Consider the following 10,462-nt stretch of genomic DNA (forward strand, 5'->3'; position numbering starts at 1 on the left):
CTAAAATATGAAAATTAATACATAACCATTCTACAACATTTTGTCCATATGCTACTGAAAATGTTTTTGGATACTGCAAATGAGATGGTTCTCACACTTTAGGAAATACTGGACTGAGCCATTGCTAGACCAAAGGGACCTGGAAAACATTTTCAAAACTAGATGATATTTCACTGGATGCCCTTTTCTCAGTTGCATCAAGAATGACTCTTTCTCATGATAGTAGATTGGGAAACATAATTCTTAAACAACCTTTTATTTCAAATATCCCTGCCTACTGAGGTGTCATTAATGACTAGATGGAGAGACTGATTTGTTGTGGACAGTTTAAAACCACTGGTCACTTTCTCATCAGTGATCGCTCAAAATTTGTGATTGATCCGATTGAGCCTCATGAAGGTGAACAGCTGAATCTAATATGGTCTGCTAGGTAATTTCTCGGTTTCCTGCCTCGTTATTTTCAGCTGCTGAAAGCAGTGAAGGTGGCATAAGAGAGATGGGAGCCAGTGAAAGCTGATGATGAGACGGAGTTGGCAGATAGCCACCTTGCAGCTCATCCTAATTATCACACTCCTGCGATGGCCCTGGGAGATAAGGTTTAGTTCTAGAGAGATGAAGTCTAGACAGACAAAAGTTTTTGTTTCTTCCTTCTTGGTTTCTTTCCAAAGGTTGTTAGAGGATTTCAGTGCCACCCTAGCAGCTGCCTTTCCTATTGTGGCTTCCATCTTCATGTTTGGAGCTCAGTTCAGTGTATTGCACAGCCATTTTGTGTGGAGTGACCCAAGATGGAAGGGCATTTCTAGGGTTTTAGCTGCTTTGACTACCAGAACAAAACCAAGAAAAGTGGAAATTTAATTCATAAATAAAGCACAAAGCACAGAGTTTTGGAATCCTTGTGACTTGTGAGTCATGTAGGTATTTTCTGTGTCTGTGATTCCTGAAAAGTGAATTTAAGTTGTGCTCTGTGTCCCTTTTCATCCCTCTCTCCTGTATTGCTGTGATTACCTGCCCATGCATTAGAATAATGAAACCCATGACCAGAGCCTCAGCATTCATCATGATGTACTAATAATACATTTGACTGCAATATTGGCAATATTATACAAATATGTACTGTTTTTCCTTTTAGGAATTCAAAATATTTTTTCCTTATATCTCTTTTACTGATCTTTACAATGTCTTGGGGAAGAAGGTTAAAGTAGAGGCTATGGGACCTTAATTTTTCTAATGGGAAATCTATTATGGGTAGAAGTTTTTTTTTTGTATTGTTTTTGATATTAGTCACTAAAGTTTGATGGGAATTATTCCATTTGATCTTCACGATCACTCTGTGATGTTTGTACAGTCATTATCTCTAATTTTCCAAAAGAGGAAACTGAAGCACAAAGAGGTTGAAAAACATTCATTGTCATAAAGGTACTTAGTGCTGGAGCTATGATTTCATCTCAAGTGTGTCTGCCTCCTACACTTAACCATGAGACTCTTTTCATTCTAGCTAGGAGTTTTCAATGTGTTGGTCATATATATTCTTATCCCCTTAATGGATAGAATAAAGACAGTAATTTAGTCATTTTCTCAATGTTCTATCCAAGCTGGGCCCCAAGCCTTCTGTAATCTTTCCTCTGAACTCACTGCATCTTGTTACAAGTGAGAGTATTTATAAACGTTAAGTCTTCTGGGCGCAAGAAGGAAAAAGTGCCTCAACTCTTACGGCTTCTTGTAGATGCGTTGTCAGACATGACTGATTTCATTCTAACAGCCATGAGGGAAGATGGGCGTGTAAGTTCTTACCCTCTGGCTACCTAGTTATTAAACCTGGAGTGAGACTGATTATTGGCTGATGTCTAAGTGATAGTTTAAATAGAATGGCCAAGTGGCTTGTGTTTAATTCCTAATGAATGAATGTACAAATTAATCCTAATATCATTCAACAGAAAACACAACCTGTCAAGGTAACTAGGGAGGGATAGAAAAAGGAAGCTCTGTGTGAACAGGGGCTATTCCAGTCTTACTCTCCCGAGCAGAGCATATCATAGGAATTCAGTACATTTTTTTTTGGATGGATGGGTAATGGATGGATGTAATGGCTTGAGTGAGGCTGGCGCCTGTGTTTCTGCCTTCCAATCCATCTCTTGTATCAGATGAGAAGCCCTTGGGGCACCTCCACAATAGCCCACCTGGGAATGAGTAGAGGAGCTGTCAGTTCAACCCTTGTTTTTCAAGTTCTACATCACTTCCCCCAAACTTATGTTTTTATCTTTGGCCTGAGAGTGAATAAACTTGGCCGCCACCTCCAGCCTTATACTGAGTTGCTGAGGAGAAAATATAACCAGGACTGATGTTGAAACATGTTCTGTTGGGGGAAGGAGGCAAAATAAATAAAACAGATTAAAAAGTAATAAAGAATGCATTGCTGAACAGGCTTTCATTAATTGGGGAGATTACTAAACCCAAGCCTGCTACAGATATGATTCTAAACCAATTTGACATTTAATAAGGGCTAAAATGTGGACAGGGAAAATTCGTACTTATTGGTGGGCTTCTGTTACTGCTGGGGTTTCAAGGAATTGTCTTCTTTTTCATTAATTAAGATACCTCTGGAAATCATGCCTTTTTTTTTTCCACTCTGGCAATACATGTGATGATCTTTCTGAACTTTGTTATTCTTTGAGCAGTATTTTCTGCAACTGGGTAATGCTTTAATGTCAAAAGTCCCCAAGTGTCATGCTAGGAACTGGATGGAAAATTCTATTGCTGAGAGTCCTCTCTGACTGTTTATCTGTGGTAAGGCTTGTGTACAGAGAAATAGCCCTGTGGTGATTTCCCTCAATTTCATTAATGCCTACCTCTCATTGGTTGTCTTGCAGGGACACAATTAGTTTGATAATAGTGACATTTATGAGAATTACAAACATCAATGGCATAAAAATGTTAATTTCTTATGAGTAATAGCCTATATCATAAATAACTAAATCCTTGCCATATATGAGGGTTTCACCTTTTGGGGGGTTTGATTAGCTTATTCAATTCAGTGTCTCATAAGGTGCATAATCAGAAAATATTTCCTTAAATATACATATACTGGTTGAAATCTACATGGAGCAAAGGTTCTGTATTCTTGACCTGAAATAGCAAGCTTCTGGGGCTCATACACACATCGACAAACACAGAAACAGTCCAATTATCTCTCCTGTTTTCTTTATGCTGGTAAATTTCACCACACCACCCCACATGATCTTTTCTACAGTGTCCTTTGAGATTAAATTTTAATAGCTATGATATAAATGAGCTCTTGCAAATTAAGGTATATTTTTACAGAACAAGTAAAATTATAAGGTCACTGTTATATTCAACGTTAGTCATTTTCTATTTAGTGAGGTTTAAAACTTTTATCTTGAATATTTGGCCTGGGGTTAGAGTACTTTATCATTTCAGCTAACGTTTCTTCATTTATGACTCAACCTTTAATTTTGGGGGGAAGTTTTCATTTTGTTTGCGAGATTTTTTTTCTCCAAAAGATGGAGGCTTGTGACATTATTTCTGGTTTATAACATTAATATTTTTATTTATAATATGATATGTAATGGCTAAGCTTTATTACCATTTCTGCATGCCTATTGTTCTATCAGATAAATGAGAAGAACTATTTAATTTAAAGCACTGTTTTAATCATGTCCCCAGTTTTACTTGTTGGGATTTTATTGCCTGCTAATGTGGTCCTCTGGAGGATCTATAAAACATTACTGGGCAGATTGTTCACTTGGTAATATAACTAATTTCTTGAACCGGCAAGGATATATACATCTTTTGCGGAAAAAAAAAAAAATGTGAGGAGATAAAAAATTCAAAATGTCAGAACCATTGGGGAAATTAGGTTAAAATTTGGCTTTTTGGATACCTTAAATGTAGAAAAGATGATATATATCCTTCTATCCATCTCTTCTTGAATCTTACCTGGACCCTCTCCAAAAGAAAACAATAAGAAACAAACATGTTCATCATGATGAGTGGGAAGATTGATGCTTCTTCCTTTTTTTAAAAAAAAACAACAAACCCTCCTTTATTGAGGAATGATTGACATGTAAAAAGCTCTACATATTTAATATATACAATTTTAATTTGAGAATAAGTATATAGGCATGAAACCACCACTATCCAGGTCTTAATCATATTCCTAACCTCATAAAGTTTTCTCCTGCCTTGTTTACGAATTTTATGTATTTATTATTTTTTGTGGTAACATAAGCTGTACTATCTTAGCACATTTTAAATATACTATATAGTATTGCTAGTCATAGGCACTATGCCATATAGTAGGTCTTCAGGACTTAGTTATCCTTCGTGTATCTACTGCAGGTTTTTCTTCATGATTACCATAAGGGTTACATAAAATATCTTATAATAGTCTCTTTTAACTGAAACTTTGTACTTTTTGACCATCCATCTCCCCATTTCCCCTTTCCCCCAGCCCCTTGCAACTGCCATTCTACTGTCTGCTTTATGAGTTTGACTATTTCAGATTCCACATACAAGCAAGATCATGTAGTTATTGTCTTTCTGTGTCTAGCTTATTTCGCCTAGCATAATGTCTTCCAATTTCTTCCATATTGTTGCAAATAACAAGATTTCTTTCATTTTTAAGGCTGAATAATATTCCACTATATATTCATTTATCCACTGATTGACGTTTAGGTCGATTCTGTATCATGTCTATTGTGAATAATACTACAATGAACGTGGAACTGCAGATATCTCTTCAACATACTGATTTCATTTCCTTTGGATGTATATCCAGAAGTGTGATTGCAGATCATATGATGGTTTGTTCTTAAGTTTTTGAGAAGCCTGCATAGTAGCTGTACCAATTTACTTTCCTCCCACCAATGCACCAGGATTCCCTTTTCTCCAAATCCTTTTCTCCAAATCTTTTCTCCAAAGATTGCTTTCTTTATACCTTTATAAAAATAGCCATCTGGCAAGTGTGAGGTAGTTTTGCTTTGCCTTTTTCTCATGATTATTTATGCTTTTCATACACCTGTTAGGCATGTATATGCCTTCTTTGGAGAAATACCTTTGTAGGTTTTTTGCCCATTTTTAGGTTATTTGAATTTTTTGCTTTTGAGTTGTAGGAGTTTCTTATATATTGTGGATATTAACCCCTTATGAGATATTGGTTTTGCAATTATTTTCTCCCATTCCATAGGTTGCCTTTTCATTTTGTTGATTGTTTCCCTTGCTGTGCAGATGCTTTTTAGTTTGACATAATCCTACTTGTTTATTTTTGCTTTTATTTCCCGTGATTTCAGTGCCATATCCAAAAAATAGTTGCCAAGACCTGTATCAAGGAGCTTTTCCCCTATGTTTTCTTCTAGGTCTTTTACAGCTTCAGGTCTTCTGTTTAAGTCTTTAACCCATTTTGAGTTGATTTTTGTGTATGATGTAATTTCATTCCTTTGCATGGGATATGCAATTATCCCAACACTATTTATTGAAGAAACTATTCTTTTCTCCTTTCCTTATTTTATATTCTTTGCACTATTGTTGAAGAATAGTTGGTCATAAATGTGTGGATTTATTTCTGTGCTCCTTATTCTGTTCCACTGGTCTATGTATTTGTTCTTATTCCAGTACTATAATGTTTTAATTACTGTAACTTTGTAATGTAATTTGGAATTAGAGAGTGTGAGGCCACCAGCTTTGTTCCTGCTCAAGATTGCTTTGGCTATTTGGGGACTTTTGTGATTCCATATGAATTTTAGGATTTGTTTTTCTGTTTCTGTGTAAAATGCCATTGGAATTTTGACAGGGATGGCGTTAAATCTGTAGATTGCTTTGGCTAGTATGGACATTTTAATAATATTAATTCTTCCAGTTTATAAACATGGGATATTTTTGCATTTATTTGTGTTTTATGCAATTTCTTTCACCAATATTTTATAGCTTTCAATGGCATATCTTTCACCTTCTTAGTTAAATTTATTTCTAATTATTGTATTCTTTTGATGCTATTATAAATAAGATTGTTTTCTTTAATTTCTTTTTCAAAGAGTTTATTGCTAGTATATGAAAACACAACTGATTTTGCATGTTGATTTTATTTTACTGAATTTGTTTACTAGTCCTAACAGTCTTTGGGTGGAATCTTTAGGGTTTTCCTCATATAAGATCATGGTGTCTGTAAATACAGACAATTTAACTTTTTCCTTTCCAATTTGGATACATTTTGTTTCTTTCTCTTGCCTAATTGCTCTGGATGGGATGGCCAAAGAAGATACTTGATATGATTTCAGTCTTTTTAAGCTTGTTAAGACATCTTTTGTGGCTTAACATTTGTTCTAACCCAGAGAATGTTCCATATGTGCTTGAGAAGAATATGAATTCTGCTGCTATTGTATGTAATATTCTATATATGTCTGTTAGGTCTGTTTGTTCCATAGTGTTATTCAAATCCTCTGTTTCTTTATTGATTTTCTATCTGGATGATCTCTCTATTGTTGCAAGTGGGGTATTGAAGTCTTGATTGGCAGCTTTTTTATTTAAGTGTTTTGAATATATCATCTCATTCTGTCAGAAAACAACAAGGTTTCTGCTGAGTAATCCACTGATAGTCTTATAAGACTCCCTTGTATGTGACAAGCCACTTTTCTCTTGTGGTTTTCAAAATTCTTTGTGATTAACTTTTGAGAATTTGATTATAATGTGTCTCGGTAATGACTTCTTTATGTTCAATCTATTTGGAGTTCTCTGGGCTTCATGGATCTAGATGTTTCTTTCTCTTTACAGATTTGGAAAGTTTTCTGTTATTATTTCTTTAAACAAGCTTTTTGTCCTTTGCTCTTTCTCTGCTTCATTTGGAATTTCCATAATAGGTTATATTGGTTTATTTGATGGTGTCCTATAAGTTCTGTAAGCTTTGTTCATTCTTTTTTATTTTTGTTGTTATTATTTTTCTGACTGGATAGTTTCAAATGATCTGTTTTTGCGTTCGTGGATTCATTCTTCTTTTTGATGGAGTTTGCTGTTGAAGTGTTCTATTAAATTTTTCAGTTCAATCATTGTATTCTTCAGCTCTGGAATTTGATTTGTTCTTTTTATGATTTCTATCTTTTGTTAAACCTTTAATTTTGTTTATGTGTTGCTTTCTTGACTTTGTTTAGTCATCTACTTTTCTTTAAGATTGTTGTGCTTCTTTAAGATGTCCACTGTGCTTCTTTAAGATGATTATTTTGAATTATTTGTCAGGCAGTTCATAAATCTTCATTTCTTTGGGGTCAGCCAATGGAGCTTTATTTTGTTTCTTTAGTTTCCTTTTTACGTTTCTTGAAGGCTTGCATCGCTGTGTTTGCATTTGAAAAGGTGGTTACCTACTCCAGTCTTTACTCTCTGGCTTCAGGAGAGAAAGACCTTTAGTAGCCTACCAAACTAAATATTTGAAGGCTTTCTCAAACTTTTTCTCTGGATGTGCCTGTTTCACTCCTCTTCTTCCCCCTTCAGGGGAAGTCTTATGATTCTGTGCCTTCTCTTGATCCTGCACCATCAAGCAGGGTGCTGAGAGCCTTTATTTATTTTCCTCATGTCAGTTCCTTGAAGTAATCAAGGTTGCATGCCTTCTACCCAATTCAGCAGAGTCAGGTAACTGTTAATGTATGTGTTTGCTGTCTGCATGGGCTCATGTGCACCATCTGAAGATCCTGAGTGTACTCTCTTCAGGGGGCTGTAGGGTGCTGGCTATGGGAGGGGGTACATGGATTAGTGGGGTACTTGTTAGCTAGTTTGTGTATCTGCAGGTGAGGTATCTTACAGGGTTTGTGAGCATGGCTCTTGGTGGAGCCCATTAGCCAGTTAGCATGATCTGCAACTGTTTGTTGAGATCTACATAGTGGTTACTGTAAGCTTCTACTTCTCTTCCCTGTTCCTTACTGTCCTTAGACAGCTGAGGAGACATATGGATCCCCTCAATGTTCTGGATGGAGTGAGACAGAAGTGGATCTGTTAGGCAGCATCCCACAAGGCTGGGGAAGCTGAGCACTCACTTCAATCTTACTTTCCTCTGTAGGAGAAATTGTGGACTGAAGTGGTCTCTCTTGGCCTTGAGTTGTGCCTACTTGGAGGAGAGTATTGGGGTAAAATGAAACTGTGTTTCTTACCCTCTTCAATGTATCTATTGTTGATTTTTTTTCTTTTACTCCATTGGGATACTAGAAACTTTCAGCTAGACCTCAGGCTCCTATGAAGGTATTGTCATCTGCAGATGGTTGTGAAAATTAGTGTTCTGTACAGGTTTTAGAGCTGGAACCTCCTATTCTGCCATCTTGCTGATTTCTAAGAATTATACTTCCTTTTCTTAGTGTTATCTGTTTCTCCTTATATACTGCAAAAAAAATCATTCAGAAATGGAGGCATATGTATTACCCTGTGATAGACATAAATATTCTAAAGGCTTAGCTGTGAACCTTCAGGAGAACCACTCTAGAACCATTGTGATCTCTACCTTGGACCATGCTTTTCATGCCTTAGTATTTCTACACAGCTTCTGGGGATCTTTTCAAAGTACAGATTCTGATTCGGAAAGTCTGTGGTGGAACCTGAGATTCTGAACATCTTAATGAGCTTCCAGGTGCTGCTAGTCTCTGCACACTGAGTCACAAGGTGTATTGTCTAAAAAGTTACACTCACACAGGAATTATAGAGAATTGTGTTGATAAGTATAGCCAAGATGGAGATATAGTGGGCAAGCCACCTGGGAACGTGCATTCATGTCACACTGCTTATTTGCTTAGAATCTGAAAAAACCATATTGCCTACTCAGTCTAATAATGTGGCTGTTGGCATGTGACTGATCTGCATAACCAAAATCATAGTTCAGTAGACTGCTGCTATTAGAAAGATTTCTAACAATTAAGAAACCTGGGCTGGGCACAGTGGCTCACGCCTGTAATCCCAACACTTTGGGAGTCTGAGGCAGGCAGATCAAGAGGTCAGGAGTTCAAGACCAGTCTGGCCAACATGGTGAAACCCCGTCTCTATTAAAAATATAAAAATTAGCCAGGCATGGTAGTGGGCGCCTATAAGCCCAGCTACTCAGGTGGCTGAGGCAGGGGAATCGCTTGAACCTGGGAGGCGGAGGTTGTGGTGAGCCAAGATCATTCAATTGTAATTGCACTGGGCAACAAGAACAAAACTCCATCTCAAAAAAAACCTGGGCCCAAGTATATCATGGTATATAAGACTGCTGGAGTTAATACAGCCTTTTCCCTCAGAATTCCGGTGATTATATACAAAGTTTTTTATATGTTTTTGATGTTTTATAAATAATATGCTATGTCAATTGAGAAAGGAGAATATTCTCTGGGATTTTGCCCCAAGCACCAATCAGGATAGAAAGTGCCTTTGCTGCTGTTCTCATGGGCAATGTTTGACTCAGCTTCCTGGTGTATATATGATGACAGTAGCCATCACTGACTCCTGAGAGGTGAGATGCTCAAGGGCCAAGTGAGCAAAAGAATAGATGTTGTTTTCTCTTCAGAGTATTCTTCTCCTGGGAGTGGTGTTTGCTCTGTTCCATTTACTGGCATATCTGAAAGTAATAATAATATAGAAAACCATCCCTTCTAAAATTCCCTGTGTTAAAATATCAGACTTGTTAATTTTTGAAGTGTGAAAACAAATTGAAAACTGAACACTGGCAGCCTCCCTAGTCTCATTCTGTGGAAAATGTCAATTATGAGGCTTTGGAAGAGGGTGTGTGCCTTGCAAAGCAGGAATGGCAGCACTGTTAATGATATTAGCTTTAGTAATTAAAATGATAGCCTTCTCAGGAGTGCTGAATAGGTGATTCCTTCCAGCCAGCTACTCCTAACTGTTGTTGCTTCACTTTCAATCGGCCATCAGGTCCTGTCAGTTCTGCTTCTGTGGTGCTTCTAGAATCTATTTCTGTCTACGATGAATTTACCGTTGGATTTACCACTGCAATTACCCTCTCATAGGCCCTTATTTTCTCTCCCCTGAGTCATTAAATGGTATCTTCCGCTCTGGATTTATCTCAGTGCTAGTCACTTCCATCTCCTGCCATTGGAGGCTGTCTTTCTAAAACCTAGATCTGATCATCCCATTTTCTTCCCTGGAGACTCGTGTTGACTTTCCAGTGCCTATGAGATGAATTGAGCCTTTTAGTGTAGCTTCTGTCTTCTACTAACCTTCCATAAGACAGTGTCACTTTTTATGCACTCCCCCACCTGGCTCCCTGAGCCCTGCTGGCACCAGACACTTGGGCATTTTATGAAATATACAGTGCATTGTCTCACATCTTTGGTTTCGCTTAAGCTGGGCCCTCTGTCTGGAATATGTTTCACCATGTCTCTACTTAGAAATCCAATTTTTTTGTTATTCAAAATGAAATTATTTTTCTTAGGAAAATCTTCCTGAGGCTTCTTTCCTCTATTCTCCCACAGCTCCCTACTCA

General features: G+C 37.1%; 1 protein-coding gene across 1 annotated transcript in view; it reads left to right on the plus strand.

The window, feature by feature from the left end:
• FRAS1 (Fraser extracellular matrix complex subunit 1) overlaps positions 1-10,462 on the plus strand; it is a 452,220-nt gene that overhangs the window by 293,620 nt on the left and 148,138 nt on the right. The gene's annotated exons all lie outside the window — the stretch shown is intronic.

The sequence above is a fragment of the Mandrillus leucophaeus genome, unplaced genomic scaffold (assembly GCF_000951045.1).
Source record: "Mandrillus leucophaeus isolate KB7577 unplaced genomic scaffold, Mleu.le_1.0 Scaffold75, whole genome shotgun sequence".
NCBI lineage: Eukaryota > Metazoa > Chordata > Mammalia > Primates > Cercopithecidae > Mandrillus > Mandrillus leucophaeus.